The sequence below is a fragment of the Magnolia sinica genome, chromosome 1, assembly GCF_029962835.1.
Source record: "Magnolia sinica isolate HGM2019 chromosome 1, MsV1, whole genome shotgun sequence".
Classification (NCBI taxonomy): domain Eukaryota; kingdom Viridiplantae; phylum Streptophyta; class Magnoliopsida; order Magnoliales; family Magnoliaceae; genus Magnolia; species Magnolia sinica.
Window position 1 is genome coordinate 121,741,294 of NC_080573.1, and position 18,874 is coordinate 121,760,167.

Genomic DNA, 18,874 nt, shown 5'->3' on the forward strand with positions numbered 1-18,874 from the left:
GTCCGTTGCAGTGCATATGCGAATTTTCAAAGGTAAGATTCCTAGGATTGGCTGGGTACTCAGCCATGAGTAATGATCTAGTGGGCTACGTGCATGAAAACCTTCACATGTCCATAATTGCATTTCAACTTTTAGAAATTCACCTCACTTATTTTAACCGTCCATTGAATCCAGCCCACTATTTTTCCCTAACTAGATAAAAATTACAACCATCAGATGCTTCTAAACATCCCTAGTTAGGGCCATCTGCTATGAATAATCCTCTACATTCGTTTTGCATGTCACTAACTGGACGGTTTTGATCATCTGATCAGTATAAATATTTTAAGGCTATGTAGGAAGAGTAGGCTGGATTGAATGGATGGTCTAGATAGGCGATGTGGATTCCAACGAGTTCAAATGAAAGTATATGCGTGGAAATATTCTCATACATTTAGCCCACTGGATCGTTACTCAGCCTTTGTGAATGTACAGCTTGCAGAGGTGCAGGATTCAGTACATGGCAGGTGGATCGTTGGTGATCGAGATGTTGACCGGCCCGGAGGGGCCCGGTGCGTGTGGGGGATGTACCACATGTCGATTGGAGATTCTGACCCTCCATTTTTGGGTATATTCCATAAGGATTGATGTGCTTGTTTTTCTTAACCGTCCTTTTTGTCTACAATTGATATGACTGATAATTTATTGCAATGCGGGACGTTATGGACGGTTCCCATCGTCTACTTTTTTGACCCGTCAGATCAACGGTCTGGATCAGTAAACCGTGGGCAATCTAGTGATAGATTTGAACATGACTTTTTTCAGAAAAAAAATTTGGAAGCAGATAGGGTGATGTACCTCACACCAGCTATATAGCTGCTGTATTGATGTTAGCAAGTTTTCGTGGTCAATCACGAGGTATGTGTTATATCCAAACCGTCCATCCATTTGGCCAGCTCGTTTTAAGTCTTGAGATGAGAAATAAGACAGATATAACTTTCAAGTCGACCACACACCAAAAATAAGTGGGGGGTTGAACGCTTACCGTTGAAAGCCTTTCTGGGTCACAGAAGTTTTGGATCAATATGAAATTTGTTTTTCCTCTTCATTCTAGTATATTTTACCTTATGAATAGATTGGATGTAAAATAAACGTTATGGTGGGCCCTATAAATTTTTTAACGGTGAAAATCATTATCTCCACTGCCATTTATGGCGTGGTCCAGGTGATCTTTGGATATGATTCATCTTTTGAACAATGATCTAAAATGATATCTAAAAATATATGAAGGTGTAGATATAATAAATACATCACTGTGGAGCCCATGTAACTTTGATCTCCTTTAAACCGTTCGTACAACTCGTCGAGGAGCGTCAGTGCTCGTCTTCACAACACGTACCTACAGCAGCTATATAGCTGGTGTGTGGTACAGCAGCCAATCCGCTTCCATTTTATTTGAGCTATGTTAACCAGATGGCCCACCAATTCAGATCATGGCTCATTCGATATTAGGTCAAGAGGTACAAATCATCTAGATTCATAACTCATATGAGCTACGCCACATGCAACAATAGAAATGGGATTCGGACCATATGTTTGTGTGTAGAATACTATTCGGCGTGTCTTTTTCAAGCATCTTAATCATGTCTAACCTCATAAAAATGCTATGTGGACTATTCCATGTGAAGTCGATGGTTTTTTGGAGAAAATTTAGATTGTTCTCATTAACGCATGTAGCTCATAGTAATAGTTCTCATATGGCGTATAGAGTGGATTATATTCAATCAGTTACAATTTTATATCCAATGTAGTTTTATGTTGAATTTACCATTTTGGTGGTCATTGTTATGAAGACTATTTATGAGAGTAAAATTGTTCAAAAATACTGGTATACTAAAGATTAAGAATGACAATTGCTTGCCGTTCAACCCATTCATAAGCTCAGTTTCAGCCGGATGAAGAGAAAACACAAATATTATCTAAAACTCCAAGGGGCTAATAAGGTTTTAATGGTGGGCATTCAATCCTACCATTGTTTGTGGTGTGAGCTATTTGGGATTGAAATCAATTCATTTTTTAGCTCTTATCCTAGTGGGTGCTAGCATTAGCGGGGTGGATTTCAGGCAGATATTAAGGCGGCTCACATAGCTTTATATTATAACAAGGCGTGGCTTTTATGGTGCCACACGTAGCTTTGTGCTACAAGTCATGGCTTTGGTAGATCTCAAATTGTTTTATGCCTCATGGGAAGCTATACCAACTCTCACATCTCATTTTAGTACAAAGAGTCATCTCATCTTAAATCACATACATCCACTTCTCAATATTTAGATCATCCAGTGTTTCTAGAAAAGTAAATGGATCCGCATAATCTGTAGTGGGAGTGAATGCAATATTAGAATCATCTTTATATCTTACCATAATTTACGATCTTTCAATAGATTTCTCCTTATAGGTAGTTGCTCCACTTGCTTTTGTACTTCTTTTTGCTGCTAGGCTTTAAGCTGTCTCACTTTTTTCGATTTCATTGCTAATTGCCATTGATTTTCTCGTTTCATTGTGTTTATCCTTACAGAACAAGTAATCCTCATCAAATCTGACGTAACAACTAATCGTAATCTTTCGTGTGAATTAGTCATATAGCCTATATCCCTTCACACCACCACCATAGCCAACAAATGTGTACTTTTTATCATTTTGTCTACCTTATCTCTCTCAACTGATGGTACATGAGAGTAAGCATTGCAACTAAAAACACGCAGCTCTAAGTAGTTAACTTTATAACCACTCAACACTTTGGAATTTTGCAACCGATTGGCGTAGATGGAGAACGTTCACTAAGTGGCAAGTCGTATTAATGACATTAGTCCATAGCTCCTTGCCCAATGTAACATTACTCAACAGTCTTCAGGCTCTTTTCAAGAGAGTCTAATTCATTCATTCTGTTACACCATTCTGCTTTAGTGTATACCTTACTATATTGTGTCGTACGATCTCCCCATCTTTACAAAATTGATTGAATTTTTTTGAAGTGAATTTTATACCATTGCATGTCTTTAACACTTTTAATTTTCGTCTTGATTATTTTTCTATCATCGCCTTCTACACTTTGAAGGTGGCAAAAATATCGGATTTATACTTCATGAAGTAAACCCACACATTTCTAGAGCAGTCATTTATGAATGATATAAAAAACAATAGCTCCCCTCAAGAAATCTTGGGTAACAACCCCTATAGATCAGAATGCACATAATCATACACCCATTTACTAACATATTTTTCCAACTTGAAAATAACTGTGATTTCTTACCATATATACAATGCTTGCATATATATTTAAATCAATACTTTTAAAAATAAGAATCAAGCAACGATCAGAAAGTACATTCATACCTCATGTACTCATTTGACCTAGACGTGCATGCCATAAATGTGCCGATGTGGAATCTGCTATAGATGTTGCAGCTCCACCCGATACAGCATTGTTGATCAACTTATAAAAGTTTCCGATCCGTTACACTTTCATCACTATGAGTACCTCTTTGAAACTTTTAAGACACAATCAAACTAGGTGAAATTGTACCCAAGTGCATCAAGAGCCCCAAGAGATATCATATTCTTCCTCAGGTCAGTAACATGCCTCACATCTATTAGGATGTACTCTGTTCCATCAAATATCTTAATGCACACAGATCTGATTCCAACAATCTTATCTGCAATATTATTGCCCATAAACATGTGTCTACCATCACACTTGCTATAGCTAGTGAATCAATCTTGCTAAAAAGTTATATGGTACGAAGCCCCTGAATCCAAAGTTTACTCATTGTTGAGATACCCAGATTTATATGTGGTTAGAACATCACCATCATCCACCTCATCGCTAGATTCTACCGTGTTGGCCTCCTTTAACTCTTCATCTAATTTTTCCACATTCTGAGCCTTAGGATTTCGACAACCCTTCTTCATATGCCCATGTCTCCTACAATTTTAGCAATTTATCTTTGTTATACTTTCGATAATCGGGTGTTACTGACCATTGATGTTGAAATTCAGAATAAATATGACTATTTGATTTATTAAAATCGACAAAATAGCCAAATCCGTTGGTATGGCCAACCTAGGCTATGGATTTGCCTCATCCTTTATGCGAAGGTCTTATTAGGGATAGTTGGAGCTAATGATCAGTATAGATTTCACTAATCACCATTGTGGGCCCCATACTCGTGGTGTGTGTGCACAGAGAGTGTGCACACTCACAATGCAAGGAACCACCAATGTGGTCAAACAGGCGTTGACTCGATACAATTTGAAAAAGAAAAATTATTGTAAAATGTGAGTTATCTTTAAAAGTTAAAACTTAGGATTTTAGAAAATGGGTATTAAACTCGGGTTACAAAATCCATGGCATTACACTAAGATTTTTGTGTTTTCACCTCATCACAATGTGAATGACCATATAATGGGTTTAGATGGCATATAAATATCAAGGTAGGGCCCAGAAAGGTTTCAACGGTAGTTATTTCTTTTCCTAATTTTTTCTTTAGTGTGACCTAAGTGGCCTCACCTACTATCCCAACACAAAAACTTTATGCCCAAGGTTTTTGCCAAAATCGTGTTTGCTTATAAAACACGTGGTTACTGGAATCCTCGGTAACTCAAAGTTGTGGAGCCATCTAGATGTTTGTATGATATCAACTCGTTTGTCCATTTCGCTTGCTCATTTTAGGTAGGGTTGTCAATGGATCAAGATAGGGTCGAGCTGAGCTCTATCCAAGCCCAGCCTGCAATTCTAAACCTAAGCCCAAATCCATCCCGAGCCCGTGACGAGCTGAAATAGTCCAACTTGAGTCCAACTTGAGACATTTACAAAAAGCCTGACTTGAGTCCGCTTGAGCCTGAGCCCTAAATATCTTCGTAGATAAATGATATTTTGGTGTGCTTCATGTGTGAGACAGAGGGAGAGAATGAAAGCCCACTATGGTGTGTGTGGGGGTGTGTGTGTGTGTGCGTTTGTTTAAAAAAAAAAAGGGAGCGAATGAAAGAAAATGGGAAAATTTAGGTTTAGAAAAGACCTATCAAGCTGGGCCAGGCTTATGGGCTTTGGGTTGCTAAGCACGAGTTGACCTGATTTACAATCGGGCTCCTGATTTGAACCCGACCCTGACTGTAGGGCCTGATACACCACCCCAAACCCGGCCTAATACGGCCCAAGCCCAAAGGCCCGTTGGGACTATCTGGCCCATTGACCGCCCTAGTTTCAGTACATGATCCCCGAAAGCGAGGGAAGCAGAATGCGTGGTATGCACACCACCGGCATGGTGTGTTAATGTGGCAAATTGGTGTGGGCCTATCATAATTTTTGTGTGAAATTCACACCTTCCATCCATTTTCTGAGATCATTTTAGAGCATGAGACAAAAAATAAGACACATCTCGATCACAAGTGGACCACACCACGGAAGCTTTGGTTAGATAGCCAAAACAATCATGGTAGGTCTGGGAAGGTTAAATCTGCCTCATTTTTTGGTTCAAACCTTAAAATGGTCTGGATATAACACATACAATGTGTCAGGGGCCACATCAGTTCACCACGTCAACACACAACAGAGGTAAGTAGTGTGTGGCACACCGTTCAATTCGCGTCCGAACATGAGTGCGATAGATAGGAAGCGGATTAGCTACCCACAGGTTGAGTAGCTAGACTCGCTACCAAAGTGACGTCATCAAGTTATGTGAGTCCCACCATGATGTATTTATTGTATCCACACCGTCCATATATTTGGAGAGACCATTTAAGCCGATGATATAAAGAATGAGGTAGATCCAAGGCTAGTGGATCCCACCACAGAAAACAGTTATGAGAGTGACAGCCACCGTTGAAACCTTCCTAAGGTTCACTTAGGTGTTTATTTGAGATCCAACCTGTTTATAAGTTAACACAAACATTAAAGAAAGTAAAACACAAGTATCAGCTCCATCCAAAACTTTTGTAGCCCTTATAAGTTTTTAAGGGTGAGCGTCACTCTCTCCATGGTTTTCTGTGGTGGGTCCACTCGAGCTTTGGATCCGAATCTTTCCTTAACTTAGGACCTCCAATGGTCTCTTCAAATGGATGGGCAGTGCGGATTTAAATATTTTTTATTAAAAAAAAAAAAAAGGACGTACATCATGGTGGACCCACAGAGATGTCACTTCAGTAGCCTGTCTCGCTACTCAACCTGTCGGTAGCTAACCCGCGTCTAAGCTCACAGTTATGTTTGTGCCTTAAATCCACACCGTCCAACCATTTTGAAAGCTCGTTTCAGTGCATGATACTAAAAATAAAGCTGACTCAAATCTGAAGTGGACTACACCACAGGAAACAGTGGTGATTGAATCTTCATCATTAAAAACTTTATGGACTCCACCGGATTTTTTATTTGCCCTCCAACATGTTGATAAGTCACAAAAACCAAAATGAAGAGACCACAGAAATATCATCTTGCTCCAAAGTTTTCGTGGCCCACAGGAAGTTTTTAACTATCAACCACCATTGTTTCTCGTACTATGGTCCATCTGATTTGGAACTACCTCGTTTTTTGGATCATTGTAGCTTTCAATATGGATGGACGGCATGGTCACATACATCGCAGCCGCCCCAGAGTCAGGGGTCCCACTCACCTCAAGTGGATCCGGGGTCTCACCAAATCCACTCCCGTAGGAATCACCTTTGAACGGGTTGGATGACATATAAATGCAGGGTGGGCTCGGAGAAGGTTTTAACAGTGGGATTTTCATCCCCATCGTATCCTAAATGAGCTGGGGAAACGCATGGACGGAGTGGATATATCAGAAACATGACAGTGGCCCAATGGAGCTTGGGGTTACAGGGATTCGTGCAAGCTCGGATACAGGCAGGTAGGGTCCACTAGTAGTAGTACTTGACATTGAAACCCTCCTGAGCCACTGGAAATTTCAATCATGCTGATATTTCTGTTTTCCCTTCATCACGGCGGGAATCAACTTACTAACGTGTTAGGTGACACGTAAACATCACGGACGGCCCCCGATGGTTTTAACGGTGGAAGTGTTCATCATTAATATTTCCTGTGGTGTGGTCCACTTTTATATTGACTCTATTTCATTTTCTGGTCCATGTCTTAAAATGATTTGGAGAAAAGGATGTACGGAGTGGATGCGACACAAACGTCACCGTGGGCCTAGAAGAGATTAAATGTACAGGGGATTCCTTAAACCCCTGTTTGCAGGGAAGTGACGTCCCTTCCCTTTGTGCTTTTAAATGTACAAGAATGCAATAAAGATTCGCCCGAGGACAGATGTTCACGTGGGTGTGAAGTACGGAGATGCCGACGTAGGAAAGGACGTGTATAGGTCGAGCACCCTCGTACCGTAGGATCACTAGTCAAAGTCTACCAGTCCATTGGAAGTCATCATAGATATCTATCATATCCATCGTATACTTAACAATAAAATTAAATTAAATTCTAAAAATTAGTAATTTGATTGTATGAAATAAATGAGTTTAAAACCCTTTAAATAAGAATATTAGGCTACCAGAGAAGTTTTGGAATCAATCTTATAACTTAATCTTCTAGAATTGGTGACATATTATAAACATTAAACTTATTATTTATAAACAGTCGTGATTTCTACTCGTGCATATGGTTTTTGGCCAAAAATGGTGTCATATTTGGCCGAATCACGACGTTCCAGGGTCATTCTAAGCACTTTTCACGTTGGATGCATCTTTTAAAGCCTAACAAATGAAGGGTTATAACCAAATTAAAACTTCCTACAAATAATAAAAACGAAATTAAAATAGGAATTCAACCATTGATCTGATGGTATTTTATAAATTCAGCATGGGCAACTCGGCGTAGTAGGGTTGGATGGCTAAAGTAGATCATCTTACCCCAAAATCATATATGGTACATTGAATAACTTATTCTGGTTTGCGAAATATACCCAATTTAAAGTCCTGACGGTTCGAATCACTTCCGCTTGTAATCAGGCCTCTTCTGGTCCATCTTGGTGATGAAATTATCCACGATCCGTTTTACATTAGATGCATAAGAAGAAGTGGAAATGGTAAACAGGAACAGAACGAAAGCACACCGGCTCAATTCTAGTTTTGAAAATCTGGTCCATCTTGGTGATGAAATTATCCGCGATCCGTTTTACATTAGATGCATAAGAAGAAGTGGAAATGGTAAATAGGAACGGAACGAAAACACACCGGTTCAATTCTGGTTTTGAAAATCTGGTCCATCTTGGTGATGAAATTATCCGCGATCTGTTTTACATTAGATGCATAAGAAGAAGAGGAAATGGTAAACAGGAACGGAACGAAAGCACACCGGTTCAATTCTGGTTTTGAAAATCAAAGAAGCAGTTAATTTAGCTCAAAATTTAATTGTTTTAAGCATAAAAATTAAAAAAATTAAAAAAAAAAAAAATTTAAAAATAAGAATAAAAAGAAGAAGAAGAAGAAAAACCTAATCTTTCTTTATTCTCCTCTCTTTTATAGCCTTTTTCTATCTCTCAAAAACTATACAATTAGATTGGATTAAAATTCATATAATTGGACTGGATTATAAAAGCAAATCATGCAATTAAACTGAATTAATATTAAAAGCCCATAACCGTATAATTGAACGGGAAACCAATCGTTTTTTTTTTCCCGGAACCACTGGATATGGTTCGGTTCTAATTTTACCTCAAAATTGGACCCGACCGAACCATGTGCACTAGGCCAGTCACATTGGGCCCACCTAGAGCATGGTCTAGATCTCATACACATGGACCTCGCACATGTGTAACTAAGGGATCTAGCCTGTAGAGCCAAAAAGCTTATACCATTTCGTTCTTTTTTAGTTTGTACCAGCGGAGCCCATGGTGCATTGATCCAAACCATTGATCTGGTGGGCCTCAACATGGATGGAACAGAATTTCTGGAAATAATCTTAACCATCTCACATTAGTCATGAAATATGGACAGTGGACAGTTTTTATTTTTTAAAGTTATTTTATGGCCATTAAATAGATTGTCAGGATCATCCGATTATGATAATTTTCCACGGCTGACATTCATGTATGCCACCAGGACCACGTACATATGTAGGCCCATTTGGATGACAAGGTTAAACCGTTTATCTCAAGCCCATTTAAATACGTGCACTCTAGCTTACACGCGTGCAATGGCATTGTGAAGGGGAAGCTAAGAACCATGCCCAAAAATAATACTTGCATGAATGCCAACAGTGAATTAATATGTGATCTGAACCGTTCATGAGGGGAGCCCTATTGATAATCCAAGTGTAGGAGATCAGGCCACGCCATTCATCAAACTAACCACAAAAATAAGCAATTTAGGGTTATACAACTACTCTTTTTTCCTGCCCTCTTTATGAAATGAATCGCTTGAAATGATTTGCAGTTGGGGCTTTCAATGAAAGTCAGCACAATTTGACTTGGGACAAGACAGAAGATGGCATGTCGGATATGGGGCCCTAGGGAGCGGATTAGTTGGGGAGTGAGTACCTGTTCGACCTGAAGGACGCGAATTTCCTGCCGAGGCTTTTGGTGGTAAGTTCTTGCTCTGGACACCTAAGCGGGGCTACTTATGATGTTTGTGAGAAACCTACCTATCCATTTATTTTATGAGTTCATTTTAAGATTTAAAACAAAAAATGAGCATATCTAAGACTCAAGTGGGCTGCATTAAGAGCTTATTTGTTTTTTTAAATACACTATATATAATTTATAAAGGAATAATTATTGTTTTATACTGCTGCTTGAAATGGGGAAATGCAGCTGTAAGTTTGCCTCCAGTGGTACAATAGGTTGTTATTAGATGGAACTTATGGTGGTAAATTTTGTGACGCCCATTTTCATGCATGTCTGATCCACAGCATTTATTTATTCTATGTGCTTATTTTAGATCATGAGCCAAAAAATGAGGAAGTTACAAGGCTCAAGTAGACCACACTACAGGAAGCAGATGAAAATATACACATACTGTTAATAGTTAAAATGAGCCCAGGACTTACATGGATGCATACCTGCCATCCAAACATAATGTCAGGAGGACGTAGATTCCATGAAGGGAAAACGAGAAAAAAGAAGAAGAAGAAGCTTGATCCAAAATTTCCAATGGCCCCGTACAAGAAATGAATGGTAAGTTTTCAATTCCCTCTGTTTGGTGTGGTGTGGTCTATTCGTAGAAGGAGAGGAAAAAAATGAATGGACCGCATTGATCAAGCACGTGCATAACAGCGGGGCCCCACTAGGATATCCTCCTCTCCTGTGTTCCAATCCACCGTCAACGTCAAGTCCCAGTTAAAGGGCGGCTGCCAATAAAAATACCGTCCACGTCAAGTCACTGTCACTGCCGAAGGTTAATAATAATTGCCATTTACACCCCCGTTTTCCCGTGAATGGAGGCACGGAAAGTCTTTACCTTGAAACCTCCACGGTGGAAAGCGTGTTTTTTTTTTTTTTTTTTAAATTTTTGAGGTTAGCCTGTTAGTACACACCCATGTCAGTAGAGGTGGGCATATTAGACCCGATCCTGTGAATCCGACCCGACTTGATACCGTTTCGAACAGAACCGACGGCCTGGATCAGCCCTGATCGAGTTTGCCAATCCAGATCCGATCATTTCCGTGTCAGGTTCGGATAGAGGTGTATCCGGACAGAACCGATCCGAAAACTCGAACCGAAATGGTCCGACCCAACCCGACCCGGATGTAAATATATATCTAAACAAAAATTTCATCGCCTAGGCTTTTCGTTTGGCGCCAAAAAATCCCGCCCAACTCTACCTCTATATCTATCTATTTCTCTTTATATTTGCCTCTCTGTCTCTGTTGAAGAAAAAAAGTAAGAAGAAGGCTAATTAACTATTCTTTGATAGATCAATTTTATTTTTTTTTTGCTGTTGGGTTTTGTAGCTTCATAGTATTTCTCTGTTGGAGAAGATTATATACAGAGAAGTGGTGTATAGTTTAATTCGAAAGAGAGAGAGTCGTACTCGTAGCAGGTTGATAGTCATACTCGAAGTTGACGGAAGTAGATTGATTGGATCGGCTGGTGGAACGGGTCTGATCACGAGGTATGTATTATATCCAAACCGTCCATCCATTTGGTCAGCTTATTTTAAGGCTTCAGACAAAAAATAAGACAGATCTAACCTTCAACTAGACCACACTTCAAAAATTAGTAGGTGATTCAACGTCTGCCATTGAAACCCTTTCTAGGGTCACATTAAATTTTGGATCAAATTTTGTTTTTCCTCTTCATTTGGTACTTAAGATCTTATGAAATTTATTTTTCCTATTCATTCAGTTACTTATGACCTTATAAATAGATTGGATGTAAAATAAACGTTATAGTGGGCCCTACAAATTTTTTAACGGTGAAAATCATTATCTCTATTGCTATTTATGGTGTGGTTCAGATGATCTTTGGATATGATTCATTTTTTTGGATAATGCTCTAAAATCATCTCTAAAAATAGATGAACGGTGTAGATATAATAAATACATCACTGTGGGGCCCACATAAGATGTAACATTGATCTCCTTTGAACCGTTCTCACAGCTCGGAGATCGAGGAGCGTCAGTGCTGTCTTCGCACAGCACGTAGCCAATAGGCTAGGGAGTAGGGAAGCGGACTGCGTACTGAGTAACTCAGTACGGTAAGCGTACTGAGTAAACTTCGTGGGCCACTGTGTCACTCGTGCGTTGTATCCACTCCGTCCATTTCTTTTAACACATAATTTTAGGTCTCTATACCAACAATGGATTATATCCAAACCTCAAATGGACCACACCACTGGAAACTGTGTGAATTGAAAATCTACCGTTGAAAAATTCTTGGGGACAAAAGAGGTTTTAGATCAAGCTGATATTTGTGTTTTTCATTCATCCATGTCCTTCTCATCTTATGAACAGGTTGGATGACAAATAAACATACTGGGGGCCTTAAAAAATTTTCAACGGTTGAAATCAATAGTTTCACTTTTTCCAGTGGTATGGCCCACTTAAACTTTGTGTATACATCAATTTTAGATTGAACCCATAAAATGATCTAGAAAAACGAATGGACGGCGTGGATAAACCACATGCATTCCCAGTGGGCGCAACCTAGTTTACTCGGCATGATAAGAGTATACTACACGGACCAATTTCATAGGCTAGCTGGTACTAGCTACAAATAGCATTTATAAAGCTTCTCTAAGAAGCTATGTCACCGGTGTAAAGCTTCTTCAAGAAGCTACACAGCAATAGTTTTTATTCAACTGGGTAAACTATGTGGGCCCATCGTGAATTTTTTTGGTTTATCTACACCGTCCATCAGTTTTTTCAGATCATTTAAGGAGTTGATACTAAATTTTAAGTGAATTCAATAATCAAGTAGATCACACCATACGGAACACTGATATAATGATTTTAATGTCGTTGGAAAAAACGAATGATTCAAGCTTTCCCCAATCTTATCCGATTCGGTTTTCTTGACTGGGTTGGACCCGGATCGATTCAGGTCAACAAATGTTCGAATCTGTTCGAATTAGATGATCCAAACTCGGTCCCGGATCGGAACGAGTACGGATCAGGTTCTACAAATTTCGAATCTGGTCGGGTTGGGCCGAATCCGATCCGACTCGGTCCAATGCCCACCTCTACATGTCAGTGCACACACTCCATGTTAGCCACCCCCGCTAGAGATCGATACCATGGCACGGAAAGTGTTGTTTACATGTCATCCATACCTATCATAACATCGTTCCTACTCAGATGAACTGAAAACACAAATGTTAGCTTGATTCAAAACTTTTATTACTCCGTGTATATTTCAACTGTGGACATTCAACCCTTACGTTTTTTGCCCATTTGAGTATTGGATCCGGCTCATTTTTTGCTCAATATTCTAAAATGAGCTCACAAAATTAATAAATGGGGTGTATTTGTCACAAACATCACAGTGGAGACTACTTACGTTCCTAGCTCAAGAACTTCCTACCAAAGGCTTTTGCAGGAAATCTGTGTCCTGACTCAAAGATCCATTGAAAGTTGGGGAACCATCTCTTACAAATGCCTAGTCGTTGGGTTCAACTTCGGTGGATGCAGGTGTAGGGCTCACTAGGACGTATGTGCATTAATCTATGCCGTCCATCCATTTTTACATATCATTTAAAATGAAGCAGAATTGCATATTGGATGGACCACACCACAGGAAACAGTAATTTTCAGCTTGATCACAAACTTATATAGCCCATAAGAAGTTTTCAACACTAGGCTTAATTCCCGCTACTTCCTATGGTGTGGTCCACTTGAGCATTGGATATGCTTCAATTTTGGGCTCATGCCCAAACTGGACCTGAAAAAAGGAGACATGCATCATGGTGGGCCCACAGAGTTTATTTAGTACGCAATAGCCTAATGAGTTATTCCTGACAGAATCTCCGTCTGGCCATAAGGGCTGTTTGGACGTATTGCCTACTGCCGATTGTGGAGGATACCACAATCATCGTCTCCTCAAAAATCAATTGTATTGGTATTTGGGGTCCTATCTATTTGTTGCCTAAATCATCAGTGTGAGTCTCAAATTGATGATCAACGGGTGGGATCCGAACAGTCCACAAAACCTGAAATGATGGTTTTATATCCAAACCCTAATTTTTTACATTGCCAGGGCATTAAAGCAATTAACGTAACCACTAAAACCTAAAAACTCATCCAAAGAAAACATTTGCTGAAGACAAGGGATAAGGAAGACATACACCCAAGACAAACTCAACATAGATAAATGGGTTAAAGACGCTTAGATATGTATCTTTGGAGTTGCAGGCAATGCATGTTAATCCAATTGGATATATGCTTTTAGATTATGATTGTACCCTTCTCTTTTTTTTTTTTTTCCATCTGCTCAATTTTGATAGTCCATTTCATGCTATTGATCCTATGGTTAGAATTATTTGACCACTCCGAGTGGTGTTGTGCACTAATTGAGTTATTTTGGTTAACTCGCTCAACTCAAAACTGGTTTTGATCCAAGTAAAGCTGATTTTTTTAGTTCAAAAAACTTTCGAGCTTAGTTCAAGCTAGACTGAGGTTGACTCAGAACTTGACTCGAGCTTGACTTTGTTTGAATCAATTCGACTGAGATCAGATTCACTTCGTATAAATATTTTCTAAATATTTATATATTTAAATAAATTATAGATTATATATTTTATATGTTGTATATTATATATTTTAAAAACGCTAAAACCTAAACTCGAACTTGGCTCGAAAGATCGAGCTCAAGCTTTGCTCGAGCTGGCCTGAATTGCTGACTGACCTAAGCCAAGTTGGCCAATCAAGCTTGAAGACCGAGCCAAGCCGAGTTCAAGCCGGGGTACCTGCTGGCCAAGCTGAGTCGAGCTAGGCCAAGTTTGATTCAATTCAGCTCATGTACAGCTCCAACCCTGAGTTTTTGTCTGTCCATGGTCTTTCAGTTATAATATGAAATGAATAGATGGTGCAAATAAAGCATCTGTGTACTCTATTTTCATCTAGGAATCATTTGGACTTTATCGTATTTATTAGTTAGATGAGTGAAAAGGTGGTAAAATGTTTAAAAAGGTGTAAACAATTTACAAAAAACAAGCAATTTTAAAGAAATTTGACAAAAAAAAAAAAAACCAATAACATGAAATTTACATTCTGATCGATACTTCTTTTAAAAAAAAGTTTTCAAAAGGTACCTTGTTAATTGGTACAATTATCATACCACTCCCTTCCTATGTGGGCAAAGTGCTAGCAAATGGGTCAGTGGCTGGGGTAGGCCCTACCATGATGTTTATGTAAACTCCATGCCCTACCATGATGTTTATGTAAACTCCACGCCGACAACCAACAACTAGGTGCATCACCCCATGTTAGGTCAATTGCCTAAAAAATCAGCTCCATTTGTAATTCAAGTTGACCACATGATTAGAAATAGTGTAAAGGGCAAAACTCACCATCTAAATTGTTTCCATTAGTGTGGTCCACATGAATCCTATATGGATATGATTATTGGTCCCTAAAGTTTTCTGTGAAATCTAATGGTTAGAGTGGATTTCATATAATTATTATGATGGGCTCTATATACATCAAGGTTGGACGTCTCTCTCCAAACTATTTCATTTGGTGTGGCAAAACGAAATCACAAGTCAATCTGGTGTTTTGTCTCCGACACTAACATGGCACTAAATATCTAATGGTCAAAGTAGATCTAACATAAACATTAGATAAGGGTGGGCCCCATTAAAGTAAGGTGTTCCACACAATTCTTTTTTCGTAACTTATTTTTTGCAGGGCCCACATTGATGTGTATGCAAAATCCACTCTAACCATTAGATTTGTATTCCCAATTTAATTAGGCCTAGAGCTATATATATATATATATATATATATATATATATATATAAAATAAAAAAAACCAATCTAACCTGTGCTTGAAGTTGGCCACACTAAAGAAAATAGTTATGAGAGAGACATCCACCATTTATTTATACATGGCTCATCGTGATGATTATATGAAATCCACTCCAATCATTAAATGTCACATCAAAATTTAGGCTTCGGATCAAACACCGATGATTTATGTGGGCCATACTAAGGAAAATGGTTTGAAGGTTTATGATGTAGAGCGGGTCGCGGATAGTTACATGACCAAGATGGATCAGAAAAGGCCCGATCGATGACAGAAGTGATCCAGACCATCGAACCTTAAATCGGGCGTATCTTGCAATCCGGAATGAGTTATCTGACATAAAATATATGATTTTGGGATAGAACGAGCTACTGAAGTCAACCAACCCTGTTACGCCGAGTTGCGCAGCCCGGAATTGCGAAAAACCCCTGGATCGATGGTCGTTTCCCTGTTTTAATTTCGTTTTTACTATAAATAGTAAGTTTTAGTTTGATTATAACTCTCCATCCGTCGGGCTTTAGGAGTTGCGCCCAACATAAAAAGAGCTTAGAATAATTAGGAGAACGGTTTGGTGAAGCCAAATAGGACACTTACTATTTTTGGCCGAAAACTTGCGCACTAGTAGACATCACGACTGTCTATAAATAGTAAGTTTACTATTTATAGTAAGTCGCGGATTCTAAGAGTTTGAGTTGTAGTTTGATTCTGATTTCTTTCTCATTGCTTGGTACCCCTATTTAAAGGGTTGTGAACTCGTTTTTATTTATCAATTAATCAATTTCAAATTTATTAGAATTTATTTCTATTTTCTGCTTTCTTTCCTCGTGGATTCGAGAAGTCTCTGTGAGGAGTCCAGAGAAGCTCCGTGGATTCGGAGTAGTTATCCTCATCACGTTCATCCTTGCGTCAGTTTATCATTGCCTTATACACCATTTCCAATCATAAGGTCCACTTGAATCATGAATGGGGGTATTTTTGTATCCGCGCCCAAACATGATGCTCCTGGTAGTCGAGGTGAATTACATAAACATCACAATGTAATGTGGCCCACCCAAGCAACCAACCCATTTGCTCGCAAGCCCACCCAATTACAGTAAAAGAAATGTCACAAAAGGTAGTGGAATGAGAATTATATCAATTAAAGAGTCAAATTTTTTAAAACCTTTTGAAAAAGGTATGGATCTTCGAGATTGCTTTTTAAAACTTTTTTTTGAAAAAATTGTATCAGAATGTCATATTAATTAGGTAATTTTTTCATAAGATTTTCTTTTAATCTCTACTGTAGAGTAAAATTTTTCCACAGCATGGCTTAACTATCGCCTGAAACCTCATGCCTTTTAGACTAAAAAGGTCTAAACAATAACACTAGCATCAATAGAAATATAGCACATCAAAATGGAGGAGTCATTACCCAATCTGAGTGCCAGCCGTCTCATTATGGACCCTCCATGACGTATTTGCTTTATCCATACCGTTCATCCATTTTTTTCAGCTCATTTTAAGGACATGAGAAAAAAATTTGAGGCAGATCCAAATCTTAAGTAGACCACACCATTGGAAATAGTGGTGATAAGGCTTACCATTAACAACCTCCTAGGTGCCACAAAAGTTTTGGATCAATCGGATATTTGTATTTTCCTTTTATTTAGGTTTGAGTGACCTAATTAACAAATTACATGGTAAATAAACATTACAGTGTACCCTAGGAACTTTTTAATGGTGGGCATTCAATCACCGCTGTATCCTAATGGTGGGCCCTTGGATCTACCTCTTCTTTTTTTTTTTGTGGGGGTGGCTCTCATAAACTAACAAAATGGATGGACGGCCAGGATAAAACAGATACTTCATGGTGTGGCCCACATAGCACCAACCAGTACTAGAGTGGTCACTACCGAATGCCGAATCCAAGCCCATCTGCCTGCCTGCAGGGCTGATCAGCCATGTCACACACCGTCAAAATCAATCCATGACTAAAAGGAAAAATATTAGCAATGGAGTTCGTTTGATTTCCAGCCATGCTCCATTCACACTAGGACCCACGATCAAGATGGTTCTGAATTAGCGTACATGTATGCCATGTCACGATGAATCAAGCTTTCATTAAAGTGTGGCAACTGCATGCAGGAGCCATCATTTTCAGGTCCATGAAATGTCACGTAAACCTGCCTATAATGCAACCGATCGCAGGGCCCATGCTCTCTCTGTGATCGTTCAGATACCAGGTAGACTGCCTGCCCCAAAGGACATGCTGATCAACAGATAAGGTGGTCCACACATGCATATTGAATGTGGACCGTGATAAGTATGTATCTCTTGCAACCGTTGTTTTTCGTGCTTTTACATCACACCTTATGAGTGAGGAGACATGATATTGATTAGGCTCTTCAACTACAGGTCTGGGATAATGAAAGGCCTAGGTCTCCAAAACATACCATGTTTTCATGGTTTGGCTACTTGCCTTTTCTATTTGCAGCCACCACACGGAGCATTCTTCAAACTGGTCATTTGAATGCTATCATGTTGCAGAAAAATACCCACACATGACAGATGCAAGTAAAGCAAATTATAAAATGGAACTAATGTTAAAAAGTTTAGAAAAAGTTTACAAGTGGCACGAAGATTTACATGATTTGCTAATATGCATCCCTAAAACAGTTATATAAAACTTTCTACTTCAATTCACCCAAATAAGAATAATCTCTCTTCCACCATTCTATCATCTAAGATATCTCTTATTGTGGAATAGCCCAAAGGTGACTCCATCTCTCAGCCTGTTCTTCTCCTTATATAGACAGACATCATATAAAAAGAGCATTAACCAAAGCCTGAAAAAAACTAGACTTCCTGCATATACATACATACATAGGTACAAATGCAAAGAGGAGAGGCAGGAGTTGTTTCCTCTTTCCTCTTCTAGAAAGAGGAAACACTTCCACCCCCCACTGATTATCCAAAGCAATTAATATTTAATAAATATCGTAAGAGGAAGCACTTCAACGCCTCAACTGACCATCCAAAGCAATTGTTATTTTATTAAAGTGAGGAAGAGGAAACACCTCCACACCTCAATTTATTCTCCAAAGCAATTGATATTTTAATAAAAGTTATTTATGGAAATCAACCTATCTTTTAATCTATTTTTCGAAAAGAAATGCCTACTTTAGCCCTATTTTGTGTCGGCTGCCTACCTTTCTTGCGCTGTTATTATATTACCGTCTACCGTTTACAACCGTGTAGTTAGTTCTCATACGGTATGAGGACCATATTTTCCAAAAGACCAAACTACCCCCACATATAAATACAGAAGAAATTAGATTTTTACCATCCTATCCTCCCTCACTAAGCGTTCTCAAAGCCCTCTCTCGGATCGTCTCTCTTGGATCATCTCAGATCCTCTCTCTCGGATTGTCTCAGCTCTCGGATCATCCCAG